Source organism: Abrus precatorius, unplaced genomic scaffold (genome assembly GCF_003935025.1).
Source record: "Abrus precatorius isolate BTA unplaced genomic scaffold, Abrus_2018 Scaffold7, whole genome shotgun sequence".
Classification (NCBI taxonomy): domain Eukaryota; kingdom Viridiplantae; phylum Streptophyta; class Magnoliopsida; order Fabales; family Fabaceae; genus Abrus; species Abrus precatorius.
In genome coordinates, this window is record NW_020874417.1 from 18567285 (window position 1) to 18585561 (window position 18277).

The 18277-nt window shown below is 34.8% G+C and overlaps 2 non-coding genes and 1 pseudogene across 2 annotated transcripts; 2 read left to right on the forward strand and 1 right to left on the reverse strand.

The window, feature by feature from the left end:
- The window catches only part of LOC113871588, a 135260-nt pseudogene that overhangs the window by 63856 nt on the left and 53127 nt on the right, over nt 1-18277 (reverse strand).
- On the forward strand, nt 4666-4772 carry LOC113873973. The gene has a single exon (XR_003506037.1). It is a non-coding gene; the product is annotated as a small nucleolar RNA R71 (small nucleolar RNA).
- On the forward strand, nt 6255-6361 carry LOC113874008. Its single transcript, XR_003506070.1, has one exon. It is a non-coding gene; the product is annotated as a small nucleolar RNA R71 (small nucleolar RNA).

The following is an 18277-nucleotide window of genomic DNA, read 5'->3' on the forward strand; positions in this document are numbered from 1 at the left end:
AGAATTTGATAACTATTATTCAGACTGTACAAGAACTTTAAGCATTCTAATTAATTCCAATCTGCATTCTTGTTTCAGCCACCAGATTTATTCCAAACATCAGATTCAGCAAGGTAACCAAGATGAAAAGTTCAGACTTTGACTTCTATGAATACTGTTAATTCAAAAATAATGCAGAAAAGTTAAATTGGGTTAGAAATGTGAGTTGTCTCTCACAAAGCGCTTCTTTAATGTCATTAGCTTGACATTAAATGTTTCTTACTCAAGAGAAACCAATTTCATGCATGATATGTTCCTTGTAAACTCCTCTCCATGACAGATCTTCAATCTTTGGCCATTGACCTTGAATTCTCTCCCTGTTTTCAGATCTTCTATAAGAATTGCTCCAAAGGGAGAAGTTTCCTTAATTAAAAACGGTCCAGACCATCTAGATTTCAGTTTCCCTGGAAACAATTTTAATCTTGAATTGAATAATAGTACTTGTTGGCCAGGTCTGAAATCTTTTTGCAGAATAAATTTGTCATGGATCCTCTTGGTTCTTTCTTTGTACAACTTTGCATTCTCATAAGCTTGTTGTCTGAATTCTTCCAATTCATGCAACTGTAAAACTCTCTTCTTTCTAGCACTTGACAAATCGAAGTTAAGCCACTTGGTAGTCCAATATGCTCTGTGCTCCAGCTCTAGAGGTAAGTGACAGGCCTTTCCAAATACTAGCTGATATGGAGACATACCAATTGGAGTTTTAAAAGCAGTTCTATATGCCCACAGTGAGTCATCCAGTTTCTTTGACCAATCGTTCCTTGAACTGTTCACTACTTTCTCTAGAATTTGCTTGATCTCTCTATTTGAAACCTCCACTTGTCCACTTGCTTGTGGATGGTATGGAGTAGCAACCTTATGCTTCACACCATATTTCATTAATACAGCTTCAAGATACTTCTTGCAGAAATGAGTACCTCCATCACTTATCAGCACTCTAGGCACACCAAATCTTGAAAAAATGTTCTTTCTTATAAAAGAAATCACTACCTTTGCATCATTTGATCTGGTGGGAATTGCTTCTACCCATTTAGACACATAATCCACTGCAACTAGAATGTATTCGTGTGAGAATGATGGGGGAAATGGTCCCATGAAATCAATCCCCCATACATCAAATGGTTCCACTTCTAGGATGTTGGTTAATGGCAGCTCATGTCTTCTTGAAATATTTCCAGTTCTTTGACATTTATCACAGTTTTCCACATACTTCTTGGCATCTTTGAAGAGTGTAGGCCAAAAGAAACCTGCTTGCAAGACTTTTGCAGCAGTCCTTAAACTTGCATGGTGGCCTCCATATTATGAATTATGACAATGCCATAGTATCTCAGCTTGCTCACTTTGTGGAATGCATCTTCTAAGTAACCCATCTACTCCAATTTTGAACAGGTATGGGTCTTCCCACACATAGAATTTGCTGTCATGTAAGAACTTCTTCTTTTGCTGCCAAGTAAACCTCTTTGGAATGAATTGAGTGGCTTTAAAATTTGCAATGTCAGCAAACCAAGGAGTGTTTTCCACTGCAAACAGCTTTTCATCTGGAAATTCTTCATTTATTTCCAATGATTCAGTGGTTAAACTCTCCAAAGGTAATCTGGATAGGTGGTCAGCAACACTATTTTCTTTCCCTTTCTTGTCTTTGATCTCTAGCTCAAATTCTTGGAGGAGTAGAATCCATCTTAATAATCTAGGCTTTGCATCCTGTTTTGTCAAAAGATATTTAAGAGCAGCATGATCAGTGTATACAATCACTTTTGAACCCATTAAATATGATCTGAACTTATCAAAAGCATATACAACAGCTAAAAATTCTTTTTCTGTTGTTGTGTAATTCACTTGTGCAGGATTTAACACTTTGCTTGAATAATAGATAGCATGTAATTTCCTATCTTTCCTCTGTCCTAACACAGCTCCTACTGCACTATCACTTGCATCACACATGAGTTCAAAAGGTAATTTCCAATCTGGTTTTGCAAGAATAGGTGCCGAAATCAGTTTCTCTTTTAAAACAGAAAATGCATGCAAACAATTATCATCAAATATGAAATCTGCATCCTTTATAAGTAAATTACTCAAGGGTTTAGCAATCTTGGAAAAATCTTTTATGAATCTTCTATAAAAACCAGCATGTCCTAAAAAACTTCTAACTCCCTTAACATTGATAGGTGGAGGCAATTTACTAATGACTTCTATTTTAGCTTGATCCACCTCCATTCCTTTCTCTGAAATTTTGTGACCAAGGACAATGCCTTCTTGTACCATGAAATGGCACTTCTCCCAATTCAACACAAGGTTAGTATCTTGACATCTCTACAAAATAGTGGATAGATTAGCTAAACAATCATCAAAAGAATCACCAAAAACAGAGAAATTGTCCATGAACGCTTCTATGATGTTTTCTACCAAATCAGAAAAAATAGAAAGCATGCATCTTTAGAAAGTGGCAGGGGCATTACACAAACCAAATGGCATTCTCCTATATGCAAAGACTCCAAATGGACATGTAAATGCAGTTTTCTCTTGATCCAAAGGATCCACAGCTATTTGATTATATCCTGAATACCCATCAAGAAAACAATAAAATAAATGTCCAGCAAGTCTTTCTAGCATTTGATCTGCAAATGGTAGTGGGAAATGGTCTTTTCTGGTTGCATTATTTAATTTCCTATAGTCTATGCACATTCTCCATCCAGTCACAGTCCTAGTAGGGACAAGTTCATTCTTTTCATTAGGTACAACTGTCATACCACCTTTCTTTGGAACAACTTGGACTGGACTTACCCAATTGCTGTCAGAAATAGGGTATATTATTCCTGCATCTAACAGCTTCATGACCTCTTTTTTAACTACTTCTTTCATGGCTGGGTTTAACCTCCTTTGTGGCTGCACAACAGGCTTAAAATTCTCTTCAAATAAAATTTTGTGCTTACAAAATGAAGGATTTATACCTTTCAGATCTGCAATACTCCATCCAATTGCAGATTTGTGTTCTCTCAAAATTCTGAGCAATTTTTCCTCTTGTTCTTCCTTAAGTTCATTATTGATGATGACTGGATTTTCATGTTTCTCATCAAGAAATGCATACCGCAGGTGGGAAGGGAGTTGTTTCAGTTCTAGCTTATGCTTTTCTTCTTCTTTAGCGTCCTTTTTCAGCTCTTCTTTTACTAAATTTTCTGCAGGTTTTTGCATCGGCAGAGCTTCCAATTGCTGCTGCATTTCCATGATATCTTCTTCATTCAGAGTTTCAGATTTGTCATTCCCTACAGATATTATTTCTTCTAACATAGCAGTTTCATCAAATTCTTTCATATGGTGTTGTGTAATAAAAGCATCCAGTATATCTACCTTCATACATGTATTATCTTCAACTGGATATTTTAAAGCTTCAAACACATTAAATATTACCTTCTCATCTTGAACTCGAAGCATAAGTTCACCTTTCTGCACATCTATTAAGGCTCTCCCAGTTGCAAGAAATGGTCTCCCTAGGATTAAAGGAATGTTAGAATCCACTTCCATGTCCAGAATTACAAAATCTGCAGGAAATATGAACTTGTCAACTTTAACTAATAAATCTTCAACAACTCCATATGGATAAGTGTATGATCTATCAGCTAGCTGCAGTGTAATGTTGGTGGGCTTCACTTCCTCTATGCCAAGTTTCTGCAGAACAGCCAATGGCATCAGATTTATGCTTGCTCCCAAGTCACACAATGCTCTTCCCACAGTGCAGTTTCCTATTTCACAAGGAATGCTAAATGATCCAGGATCTTTCAACTTTTGAGGAAGCTTTCTCTTGAGAACGGCACTGAACTCCTCTGTCAAAGGTACTGTTTTATCATGCTCTAGCTTTCTTTTTCTGGAAAGTAGTTCTTTCATAAACTTTGCATATGAAGGCATTTGCTCCAAAGCTTCTGCAAAAGAAATGTTAATTTGTAATTTCTTAAAGACATTCATAAACCTTTCGAATTGTTCCTCTTGTTTAGGATTTTGGACTCTTTGAGGATAAGGCAGCCTCTTGTATTTTTCTGGGTCTATTGGCTTACAAGCTTCCTCAAAAAGTTGCTTTTTGGTTTTCCTTTCAGAATTCATAGGAACATCTACTTTTTCTTCTGACTGGTCTTTCTTCAATAGCTTAAAATTTCTTTGTTGCAGATCTTGTTCAATTTTTCTCTCTGCTGCATCATTCACTTTCTTTTCTGCTGGTTTAGGGCTTGCAACTACAGCTCCACTCCTTATGGTTATGGCTTGACATTGTTCTTTAGGATTGATTACTGTATTTGCATGGTTTCCTCCACAAAAATCACAACTTAGCTGACTGGTAGGCATACTCCCTGTTTGTAGATTGTTGATTTGTTGTGTTAAGGCAGCTAATTGTTCTGAAAACATTTGATTTTGTAGCTCATTTTGTGCAAGAAAAGTTTCCAGAACCTTAGCTTCATGACCAGAGTTTCTTCCTTGATTCCTTGAGTTTGAATTCTGATACATTGAAGATGCCATCATGTCATCCTCTCAGCTTCTTCCAAGGACTTTGTATTTAATGAACCTCCAGCAGCAGCATCAACCATTGTTCTTGTTACTGCATTCATCCCATTATAAAAAGTTTCCAATTGCATCCAATCTGGAATACAATGATGTGGACACCTTCTTAGCAATTCTTTGTATCTTTCCCAAGCTTCATACAATGATTCTCCATCTTGCTGAACAAAGGATGTAATTTCTTCTCTCAGCTTAGCAGCTTTAGATGGAGGGAAGTACTTGGTTAGAAACCTGTTCACAAGTTCTGTCCAAGTTGTAATGCTTCCTTATGGTTGAGCTTGTAACCATCATTTTGCTCTATCTCTCAAGGAAAAAGGAAATAGTCTCAGTCTGATGGCTTCTTCACTAACCCCATTTATTCTTATGGTGTCACATAGCTGTAGAAAATTTGAAATATGTAGGTTAGGATCATCAGAATTTCCACCAGAAAACTAATCTTGTTGGACTAAGAGTAATAAGGCAGGTTTAATCTCAAAATGGTTGGCTTGAATAGTCGGCCTGATTATAGAAGAGTTAATCCCAGTTCTGTGCGTTGTCACTTTTCTTCACAAGAGTAACCACGCAGAAGCTTTATGTAGTGCGCGTGTTCACTTTCAAGAGCAAGAGTAACCACGCGCAACTTGCAGAGTTGAAGGCTTCTCTGGAACATTCACTTTAATTCATAAGAGTGGCAACGCAGGAGGTCGAGGGCTACCCGTGATCACTTTCGTGAGTAATAGTAACCACGCGCAAGCTGTCCTGATACAAGTGCCTCTGGAACGCTCACTTTCGTTGGCAAAAGTGACAACACGCAGCTCATCAGGAATGAAGTCTCTCTGAAACGTTCACTTTCGTTGGCGAAAGTGATAACGCACACTGGCAATGCTCACTCTTGTAAATAAAAGTGATTACGCACAGGCTCCTCTTCTCATTTAGGCTCTGGAATGATCACTTTCACTTACAATAGTGATCACGCCCAGGCTGCATCCCAAATTCTTGTATTTTGGAGTCCAACATTGCCATTCTTCTTCTTCCTTTCCATTGATAATCCATTTTCATGACTTTTGCTCAGATTATTCCTTCAAAAACAAGATAAATTCCTTAAGAACTAAGCATAAATTCTACAAATGCAAAAATAACTACAATTTTAAAGAAAACTTAAATTCATTGTCTTTTTCTAAGTTTTTCTGCTTTCTTCATATATTTTTCTTATTAAATGTGTTAGAATTATGCTAAAATATCAGTAAAAATATGGATTCATCAAGGCATCTGCTCCAAAGCTTCTGCAAAAGGAATGTTAATCTGTAATTTCTTAAAGACATTCATAAACCTTTCAAATTGTTCCTCCTATTTAGGATTTTGGACCCTTTGAGGATAAGATAGCCTCTTGTATTGTTTTGGATCTATTGGCTTGCAAGCATCTTCAAAGAGATGTTTTTTTGTTTTCCTCTCAGAATTCATAGGAACATCTACTTTTTCTTCTGAATGATCTTTCTTCAATAGCTTCATGACCAGAGTTTCTTCCTTGATTCCTTGAGTTTGAATTCTGATACATTGACGATGCCATCATCTCAATAATCCTCTGAGCTTCTTCCAAGGACTTTGTGTTTAATGAACCTCCAGCAGCAGCATCAACCATTGTTCTTATTGCTGCATTCATCCCATTGTAGAAAGTTTCCAATTGCATCCAATCTGAAATACAATGATGTGTACACCTTCTGAGTAATTCTTTGTATCTTTCCCAAGCTTCATACAATGATTCTCCTTCTTGCTGCACAAAGGATGTAATTTCTCCTCTCAGCTTAGCAGCTTTGGATGGAGGAAAGTACTTGGTTAAAAATTTATTCACAAGTTCTGTCCAAGTTGTAATGCTTCCTTGTCGTTGAGCTTGTAACCAGCATTTAGCTCTATCTCTCAAGGAAAAAGGAAATAGTCTCAGTCTGATGGCTTCTTCACTAACCCCATTTATCCTTATGGTGTCACATAGCTGCAGAAAATTTGAAATTTGTAAGTTAGGATCATCAGAATTTCCACCTGAAAACTAACTTATTGGACTAAGTGTAATAAGGCAGGTTTAATCTCAAAATGGTTAGCTTGGATAGTTGGCTTGATTATAGAAGAACTAAAACCTTGCATGTTAGGAATTGCATAGTCCTCTAATGTTCTAATTCTATTTTGCTCTGCCATCTCTATTGCTGGATTTGGTTGTCTCAAAGGTGTAGGTGTTCTTTTCACTCTAGGATTATTCAGAATTTCTGAAGAATAAACAACTTCTAAATCACTATCACTTCCTATGACTTTTTCTGCTCTAGACTTTTTTCTCAATCTTCTTAAGGTTATGTCTATATCAAGATCAAAGACCAGAATTGATTTATTCTTATTTTTACCACGCATATACAATGAATACTATGAAACTAATAGGAAGAAAATAGAAAACTCAACTAGCTTACAATATATATGCTATCTACTTCTAACAGTATCAATGTTGATCAGAAATTATATTACACCACTGCAAAATTAACTTGTTACACTAAATTCACAGAAAATTCTAAATGTGATCTAACACTACAGAATTTTAGCGAAACAAAAATTACTCAATCTACATTATAAAACTAGTAGGAAGAAAACTATAAATTGAATTGAATCACAATATATATATATATATATATATGCAAACTGACTATTGCTAACAGTGTTAATTCTATTAGAATCAGAAATTCATGAATACAGAAAACATAGAAATTATGCAGAAGAATAAAAAACGAGATTATGCAGAAAATGCAAAAGAATACAAAAACGCTACAAAACAGAATATGTAGAAAACACAAAACTTTATGCAGAACAAAAATTAAAATTATGCAAAAGAATGAAAAAAGAATTTATGCAGGAAATACAAAAGAAAACAAACGCTTATGCAGTAAACATAGTGCAGAAATTATGCAGAAAACTACACAAGATGCAGAGAAATTATGCAAAAAAACTTGAAAGTAGAACAACAACAAAAATAAATGCTCAATCTAGCTACTTTTCTGCTACTAATGATACTGAAATTCAAAATTCCCCGGCAACGGCGCCGAAAACTTGTTGTTTGTAATCTAAACACTAGCAAGTGCATTAGTATTGCAGCAAGTAATGAGTAATTTTTAAGATCAGGATATCGTCTCCACAGGAAATTTAGATTTTAAGTATCAATTCACAAAATTGTAACCATTTGAGCCATACGAAAATTGAATAAGGTTTGTAACATCTAACAGCAGTAAACCAGAACAATTAAGAGTAAGGGAAACTTGCAGAAAATAGATCAATGAATGCAATGTGGGATTAGAAATGGATTGAAAGGTAGTTAGGAATTTACTTCACAAGAATGTCAATATTAATTCAATTATGCTTCTGAAAAATTAAGAACTTGGTTAATTGACAATCAGTTTTGCATATCAGTAGCCAAAGGTTAATCCTTAACTCATTGACCCTAACAAGCAACTAAACCACCCTAATCCCTTAGGTGAAGTTCAATTTCAAGTTGCATTAAGACTTAGAACCTTAAGATTGCAGAATTAGGTCTCCTTATCCCTAAGAAATCCCTAGATTCTGATTGCAAACTCAGATCAGAGATTCAAATCCAACTTCCATTGGTAAATGTTCCTCTTTGATGAACTATACGAATTTCTATTCATAGATTGCAAGAAAAGCAGAATTCACAGTTCAATTAATCCAAGAACTCAAAATTCAGAAGCAAGAATCAAATCAATACATCAATTCGAGTTTCATAAACCCCTAATTACAAGAAAACTACTCAAACATGGGAGAAGACAAAGAGAAAGAAGAAGAAAAAGAAGAAGAAAAACTCCAAAAAGTCATAGCCGAAAGCTCCAATCCGATTCCTCTTTGTGGAAGCTTCAAGACTTCACCCCAATCTTCTCTCTCAATCTCTCTCAACGACAATTTAACAGAAAAATGGAAAATAAAACTGAACTGAACGGAATCCCCCAAAATCTGAGCGTTTCTGGTATTTATAGAATTTCTCAGATTTGCGCGTCATCACTTTTATGAGAAATAATAGCTACGCAGAGGGTTTATGGTTGCACGTTAACACTTTTATGAGAAAAAGTGGCCACGCGCAACTTTCCTGATATTGAGAGCTCTTTGGAACTATCACTCTTGCTGATAAAAGTGTCAACGCAGAGCCCAAGTAGTTGCGCTTGATCACTCTTATGAATAAAAGTGACTATGCGCAACTCGCCAAGATGAAGGCTCTCTGAAACGATCACTTTCGACGACAATAGTGGTTACGCAGAGCTTTCCTGATATTTTGCCTCTCTGGAACGCTCACTTTCGACAACAATAGTGATGACGCCCATGCTTTCTTCTTCTTTGTACTCTAGAGTGATCACTTTCACTGACAATAGTGATCACGCCCAGTCTACATTTTCTTGTTCTTGTGTTTTTGGAGTCCAGACTTGCTTCTTTCCTCTTCCTTGTCATCAAGCCTCCATTTTCATGATCTTTGCTCAAATTATTCCTTCAAAAACAAGATTAAAAACTTAATTTCTAAGCTAAAATTTCACAATTGCTAAGATAACTACAATTTTAAAGAAAACTTCAATTCATTCTCTTTTTCTGAGTTTTTCTGCTTTCTTCATATATTTTCCTTATCAAATGAGTTAGAATTATGCTAAAATATCAGTAAAAATATGGATTCATCAGAACTGTTAGAACTCCCGTTGCTGTGATTTACTTGTGTACTTATTCTGATCATGATAATCTCAGAAAGCCGACCCGAGTGACTTTCAGGCGGGTCACGAGCGTTGAGGTTGCGGTTGATTCTGGCGATCTCTATCTTTTGTGCCTTTTGTACGAGGGATGCCCTCTCAGGTGTGTTTCACGACTGGTCAGCCACTTAGGCATTACGGCTCTTGGCTACTGTTTGCCTTCTCACACCACTTGTTGGGCATTCGATGGATCAATGCACTAACTCCTCTCTGCATCAATCCCCTTATGTCTTGCAATAGCTGCATTTTGGTTTATCAGGCCAATGCCCAAGTGCTTCGAATTCCATGTGTGAAGCATAGTGCCATTCCTTTCCTAAAGGGACTAAGCGCTAGGCATCGGCTACAATTTTGCCTCCCATCTTTATTATGAGGATCTAAATTTCAAGGATCTATCAGAGATTAAGGGATGGGCATGGCGATGACTAGTACCAAGTCCTTAGTATTTTGGATATGGACTATGGCTACTCTAAGACTTAATTATTTTGATTATGTGTTGGTTATTTTAAGTTTTACAGCTTTTGATTAATAGTTTGTAAATTGTTATACTCATTATATGTAAATGCAAGTTTAACATCTATATTTCCTTAATTATTTTGGCATATTATGATTATTAAGTTACAGTTTATTATATTTCTCATATCATATTGATAATAAAATTTTGGAAATGACCTTATTTGTGGAAAGGTTTTAATTTACTTGTACATTATTTTCATACTAACCATCATATACGAAATTTCTATTATTTATCCTGATTCAATATAAATAAATGTTGTAATTTGAGAATTAAAATTTAAGATATTACAATTAAGGTTTGATTATGACTTCGAGGTCTAAAACAAGCAAGTCACTAGACTCAATAGTGTGATTTTACATGCCAATTCTCTCAAAGCATTCTCACTAACGCATGCATACACATCCTTTAAGGGTCTCATAATCGCAATGGGGGCCTTAATCCACCTGTCTATGCATTTATGCATGATTTCAACTATTTACGGGTCATCAATTCACATGTCAAACCAGACTTTAAAATCATTCAATTATCATATTCACATTCAATTGTCATACGTGTAAGACTTATGCATATATAAATGGCCATGTATCAATCACAAGTAGGGAAGATCTTATGCTAGTAGGCATCTATGTTAGGTTTGCCTAAGTCTCCTTATGGCAGTTCATTCAATCTTTTCATCAAACACTTTGAAGTATACAAGGACTTCAGATTTTTTTAAATTCATGGGTATACTTAACGTATCTAGTATTTTATCAAATAGAAGCTAAGTCATTTTGTTCTTGTGTCATATCACATTTAATCAAATTTTCTAAAGCATCAAATGCCTAATTGTCTAGGCTTCATTTTCTATTTCCTTTTTCATTCATTATTGGAGTATCTTTTAAAATTATTTAATTTCTTACTTATTATCAATTGCTTGTTTTAACTAATGAGATGCTTTGCATATTGGTGCTTCAATTATGATTAATATAATTTTATTGGTTTTTAGAAAATAGTTAATTAAATATTAAAACACTTATAATTAATATTTCTATCAATGTTTTACTATCTATATTGTCCTTGCACTTCAAAGAGGATTGTTCATTTGTATGGATTTCTTGATCTTGTCTACATTTAAAATTTAGAGGATAAGTTAGATGTGATCCAGGCATACATTTAAAGTAGGTTATGTAGGGGTGAAAAGGAGTGCAACCTTACAATATATTATTATGGGTAAGTTAAACTTTTGTAACCTTTTAAAATAACGTTTGACTTTTCAAATAGGAAAACCAATATGTAGAATCCATTAACAGTTGGTCATATTGAGTCTCAGACGCAATGAACTCACCTTCTTGTACTCTATATGGAATAAACCAAAAAATAAATAAAAATTGAAAAGTATTATTGATGTGTAAATCTTTTTTATTGTCAAAATATATATATATATATATATATATATATATATTTTAAATATCATACATATCATTAATTATCAACATTAATATTTTTCTACATCATTGATATATGAAAATATGCAATGTTTAAGAAGATAGACATTTAATAATAAAAAGAAAACATACATGAATTTGTCTTTGTAATTTTAAATTCAAAATGTAATATTTATTACTTTTATATTCATAACTACTTTGGATTTAATTTGAATAAATTGTTTTTAATTTATTTTTAGTCAAATAAATAAAATAAGAGTTGAAAGTGTAGATATTATATTTCAAGAAACGTATATATATTATCGTTAAAACAACTATTGTTGATTCATAGGCAGATGTATCGAATTTTTAAGCTAGTAGTATGAAAAGCTTATATTTATTCAATTGTAGTTATTTTATAGCAATAAATAACTATTTTTTTATGTAATTTTTAACTTGTAGATATTTAATATCTATATTTCATAACTACTCAAGAGCAGCAGTAGTAGGAAAATGTTTGTTTTACCATGAGTAGAAGATATCTCTACGTGTCTCTTATATATTTAAAGTATATATTTTTAAAATATGCATATAAATTAAATGAATATTAACATATATAATATAAATCTTGAATGAAAAATAATGTTCAAAGCAACAGTGTCACCAGATAGAGAGGTTTCATAACCTAAAAGATAATTGATAAAATTTGAATACAATTGATTAAATTTGAAGACGCTGAAGAAAGATTTTTAGTGAAACAGTGAATAATTGATAAAATTTTTCAACACTTATTCTTTTTATGTAATTATTTAATTATTGTACGATTTTATTGTTTCTTAGCCGTGTAAAAAATGGTGTTTGGCAAGGGGATATAGCGCCAATAAATTAGGAGTTTACCGACAATCGGTATCTATAATTGCAGAGAAAATTGGAAATAATGTTAAAGAAGTTGGACGCTGACAATTGGAGGCATGGTAGAGCTGGTTCCTCAGCCAATTTGTTGTTTTGTATTCATCCGCTTATGTATTCCATCTTTAATCAGCAGAAAAAACTGGTTGATTCAGATATGAAACGCATGGAAATTTGCAGAGATCCCTTTTGGTTCTTGTGAAGGTCACTCTCTCACTTTAGCCACTGCACCTTTTTCCATTTTACTTATCTAAAGCTTGATTTGGGAACACATTCTCCTAGTCCTTGGGGCCGAAACCCACTGCCCAATACCCCTTTGCTATTTCACTGTCACAGACACTCAGTTGCAGAAACACCCACTTCCCAACAACTATTCTTTCCATGCTTTCTTTATTAGAATCAGTGTATGCTCAGTGAAAGATAATACAAATTATATAACAACGAGAGAAAATTACGAATCACAACCACTCATCGTTGAAAGAGAAACGAATATGCCATTTTCTATAGCTTGGAAATTCACAGAAGCATTACTTTTACAGAAGATAACAGGCCCCAAGTCCTTGACGGCCACAAGCACAACTTGCACATCAAGTAATTACCCTGCATTTCTTTCTCCATTACCCATCAGTCACATCCATAACCTATCTACATGCATCACATAAAAAAAAATTCCAAAACTTGGCATAAATATCACACAAAATTGATGTCTGCCGTGAAATTTTCCTTCGTATGTAGAGGCCCCGAAAATCAAAATACACAAACACAGATTTAGAAATGCATCATTTTCAGAATAAAATTATGCATGTGCTCCGCAAAGGGTTTTTTTTTTTTACCAAAATGTTCTGAAGCTCTAAATTGAAGTCCATTAAAAATAACTTTAATTTCAAATTTAATTTTACTATTACCTCCAACTGAAGTCGACTTTAAACAACTTTAATTCTTTACAAAAGTCGACTTTAATCGACTTTCAAGCTTCATTGAAATCGATTCTAATCGATTTAGGTTGTTGATTTGTGGATCTAAAGAAATTGATTATAATCGACTTCTATAATACACTTAAGACAATTAAAATCGACTTCTGTTAATATTTGGAGACAATTATAATCGATTATTATATAGTCCATCAGTGAAAAAAGCGAGGCCAGAAAAGAGAGTAGAGAGAGAACCGAGACTAGAGAGAGAAAGTAGGATAGAGAAAGATTGAAGAACAGCATAGACAACAAAAATGACGGAAAATGAATAATGATTTATATCGACTTAATTTTGTTAATCATATTGCCAAAATAAGCTGTCAATACAGGTAAATTAATTTTTAAATATATTTAGTTGATTTATAATTAGTTATTTTTGTATTTATTTTAATATATTATTAATTCTGTAATTTTATGTTTAGAAAGATGTATAAGTGTTAAGATTATGTTGTAAATTAATTATAGTTGTTTGTTATAAAGATAATTATTACATTGAGGAATGCAAATAAAATTTTATAATATATTTATAATTATTATGATAATTGATTTTTTCATTGTAGTAATTTATAATTATAATAATTTTCTTATAATGTTTTCATTTAAATGTTGTATATGTTATTTTGTTATTGTACAGGAAGCTCGAATTTTAAAAAGTAGGCGTTATAATATGATGGTTCCTCCAAATTCAAGAATGGAACCATTTCTTAGGCAGACTGGTTTTTGACATGTTGCACACATGGTTCCAATATTTAATTATGATAGGACACTCATAAGTGAACTTATAGAACGTTGGATGCCTGAGTCACATACATTTCATTTTCTATACGAAGAATGTACGATCACTTTGGAGGATGTTGTGTTTCAGCTAGGCTTACGTGTGGATGGAGTCCCTGTGAGTGGTTGCATTATAGCATGGGAGAAATTTTATGATCGGAATATATAGGCATTGTGTGAAGATTTATTTGGAGTAGTTCCTGATGAGAGAAATATAAAAAAAATTTTTGTAAATTTACAATGGTTCAAAGATATATTTGGAGCATTACCTCACAATGCTGATGGACAAACTATTATCCATTACACTAGAGCGTACATAATGGTTCTATTTGATGGGGTATTATTTTCGGATAAATCAAGATTTAGGGTGCATATGAAGTGGCTGCCTGTTTTAACTGATGTTACTGAGATTTCAAACTATAGTTGGGGTTCTGCTGTTCTAGCATCCCTTTATCGTGAGCTTTGTCATGCGGTGAAATACAATGTCACCGAAATTGCAGGTTATTTGCCTCTTCTACAGTCTTGGGCATGGTACAGAATACCTCAGTTAGTCCCCAGGCACCATCATCCTCTCACTTTTCCACCAGTATTGAGGTACATTTATTATTGAATATATTAATTTTTGTTATTTATATATGTTAAATTTGCACCCTAAAAACTAATTATGCTCATTTCAGGTGAAAAAGTTTTAAGTCATCAACGAGATCAGATACAGATAAGTTATTGCGATATAGGAGGATCATTAATTCAATTGGCATTGATGGAGTAAGTTCAAAAAGGATGTATGCTACTAACTTTTGTTGACTTTTAATTTTAATTTTTGGTTTAATATTTGTTTTTGATTATTTCAGTTTAGGTGGATGCCCTACAGCAACAATGAGATCAGGATGATTACACCTCCTTTCGTGTATGATGAGGCTGATGTTTGGGCATCTATGACTGCTCTTATACAGTTTACTGTGATTAAGTGGCACCCTGTTGATCACGTAGTTCGACAATTTGGTGAAGCACAACACATATCAATCAGCCCAATAAATATTGATCAATTGCATGCTAAGGATGGGAGGGGTGATCTAGAGATATGGTGGCCTGATTATCACCAAACATGGGAGGCACGTAGGGAGTGACAAGTTCAATATCCTCTAGCTGATGATGATCGTCCCTCTGTCAAGTATTTCCAATGGTATTTGTCAATCGCTAATAGATTTTTGTCATTGGATGAAGCCCTACAGAATCCAGAGCTTAGGGACTTGCCTGATGCTGTAGCAGTACATGCTCCCCCAATACCTGACATCACATACCCTGATGACGTTCTAGATAGACGGTCTTTTAGCCGTCGTTTGCATGCAGGTACACGTTCTAGTAGACGCTAATACCCCAATGAGGCGTATATACCAGCCGAACCCCCAGCACATGATGTACAACCTAATGCATATCCTACTGTACAACCTACATCGCACTACGTATACCATCTGACACCCATAAACCCAGCCAGCACTTTATGTCAGGACCTAGCCAACAACAATACATGTCTGGCCCTTCTCAACACCAGTTCATGCCGAGCCCTAGCGAACCATATATGACTCCTAGGCAGCAGTTTATGGCAGGTCCTAGTCATCAATTCATGTCTAATTCTTTTCTTACTCTAAGTTTTACGCAACATTTTGTCATAAGTCTAGCCCAGGATGATATTGCACAACATATATCTCTCAGTCCACCTTTCATTTCAAATGTTGAGGTTACGACATGCCTACATTCATTTGTGACACGTGCACCAGTTCAAGATATTCAACCACCAGATCATTTCTATTAACCATTGCCAACGCATCAAGAGGAAGAAGATGAGCTCAATGACCAAGAGGAAGAAGCAGATGACCATGATGAGTCTTAGGAGGAACAAGTCATAAATCATAGACCAGTGCGACAGATTGTATATTGTCGCTGTGCAATAAAAAGTGACATCGTTGGCCCTAGATGCAATAGGCATGGCTCATAGTGTTTTAGATCGATATGTATCATTTTAATTATGCACTTTTGTCTTTTTTTTATTCAAGCATGGTGGTGTAAGAAATTTATGTTTAACTTGCTTTAAGTTTAAATGTAATGTGAAATTTATCATTTTTATATATGATTAGTTTAGCTTGGTTAAATAAATCTATTTGTAGTAGACAATAAGCTGATAGAAAATATATATTCATTAGAAAAACTAGTAACATAAACAACAGATTATTACAATTACTACACAGGGAAAAAATGATAAACAACAGATATACTGCGACATATTAAACTTAACACTGAGAATTCTTTTACAATATAATACAATAAATCAATTATTTTGGCTAGAGGATGGAGCATGTGGGCATGTCCATCTAGTGTGACCGGTACCCCTACAAAATCAACATCGTTTTCCCTGGCTCAAATCATTTTCATCCATTTCATTGTGAAACCTCGTTGAAATTGGTTGACCCTCAAGACTTCACTTAAGTGTAGGATTTGGTCGTATAGGAAGGCCAGTGTATGGTGACCACATATCTTCATTAGGAATTGAAGAGAATTATGCTTTGTACACATTGAACACGGACTCAATGGTGTAAACATCGTGAACAAAAGAAGTCCAATCTCTTCGAGCATTAGAGTACACAGCGAGTGCATGACGACATGGATAATGCAACTCTTGAAATTCTCCACAGTCACACCGTTGTTCTGTTAAATGCACCTTGAATTCCCGTTGACCATGACTTCCCATGTTATCTCTTTCAAACACCAAGTATTCTAACGCATCTCGATTCACTCGAGTGGTACTCATATTCCCAAAGTGTTTCCTATGCTCCTCAATTGCATTTAACAATGTCTGTGAAATTTTTTTGCCACTAGCAAGTTGCACCTTTGCCTTAGTTCCCTTTTTTATGAACAACTCAATAAGACGATAATATGTTGACTTAATTATAGCTGTAATGGGAAGATTACGAGTACCTTTCATGACCGCATTCATACACTCTGATAGATTAGTAGTCATGTGCCCAAAGCGACAACCCTCATCAGCATATTGAGCCCACTTTGCACGCAGTATGTTGTTAGCCCATGCATACATCGCAGGATCTACATCACCCAATGCTCTAAACTAGTACAAGAAATAATGTTTAGTCTTTGCATATGTTGCATTCAACAATAATCGCTTTGCATCTTTGTTCTTGAACTTTACTATAAAATTTGATACAATGTGTCGTGAACAATATGCATGATAGGCTGAAGGGGGATGCCACCACCCACTATCTGTTGCTTCTAGAGCTGCTTTGATAGCATGATATCTATTAGATATGACAAGTATGCCTTCTTGTGGTGTCATATGCTGACGAACATTTCAAAGAAAAAAAGACCATGCTTCTTTTGTCTCTCCCTCCACAACTGTAATGGGAAGATTACGAGTACCTTTCATGACCGCATTCATACACTCTAATAGATTAGTAGTCATGTGCCCAAAGCGACAACCCTCATCAGCATATTGAGCCCACTTTGCACGCGGTATGTTGTTAGCCCATGCACACATCGCGGGATCTACATCACCCAATGCTCTAAACTAGTACAAGAAATAATGTTTAGTCTTCACATATGTTGCATTCAACAATAATCACTTTGCATCTTTGTTCTTGAACTTTACTATAAAATTTGATACAATGTGTCGTGAACAATATGCATGATAGGCTGAAGGGGGATGCCACCACCCACTATCTGTTGCTTCTAGAGCTACTTTGATAACATGATACCTATTAGATATGACAAGTATGCCTTCTTGTGGTGTCATATGCTGACGAACATTTCAAAGAAAAAAAGACCATGCTTCTTTTGTCTCTTCCTCCAGCACTGCAAATGCTATTGGCAAGATATTTGAGTTGCCATCTTGGGCAATTGCCATCAATAATGTTCCACTATACTTGCCATACAAGTGTGTCCCATCAATTGAAATCAATTTTTTACAATATTTGAATGCCTCTATTCATAGTGGATAAGTCCAGAAAAGACGATGAAACATAAAGTAACTATGATCTACAACATCACCAATATAGTCTGGTCTAGTTTGCATTTGGGCAATAGTACCTGGCATATAAGACTACAAGCCACCCAACCACCTTAGAAGTTCATTATATGATTCTTCCCAATCTCCATATATCATAGCAATAGCTTTCTGTTTAGCAAGCCACACTTTTCTATATGTTGTCTTGAACCTCAACTCTAACTCGACTAATGCTTGTAGAGCTTTGATTTTTATCATCGGATCTACTTGGATCATGGGATATATGTAAGCACAGATAATATTATAATCCATCTGAGCATGCTGATTCATAGACTCTAGAAAGACACATGTGTGTGGTCCTGTCAATT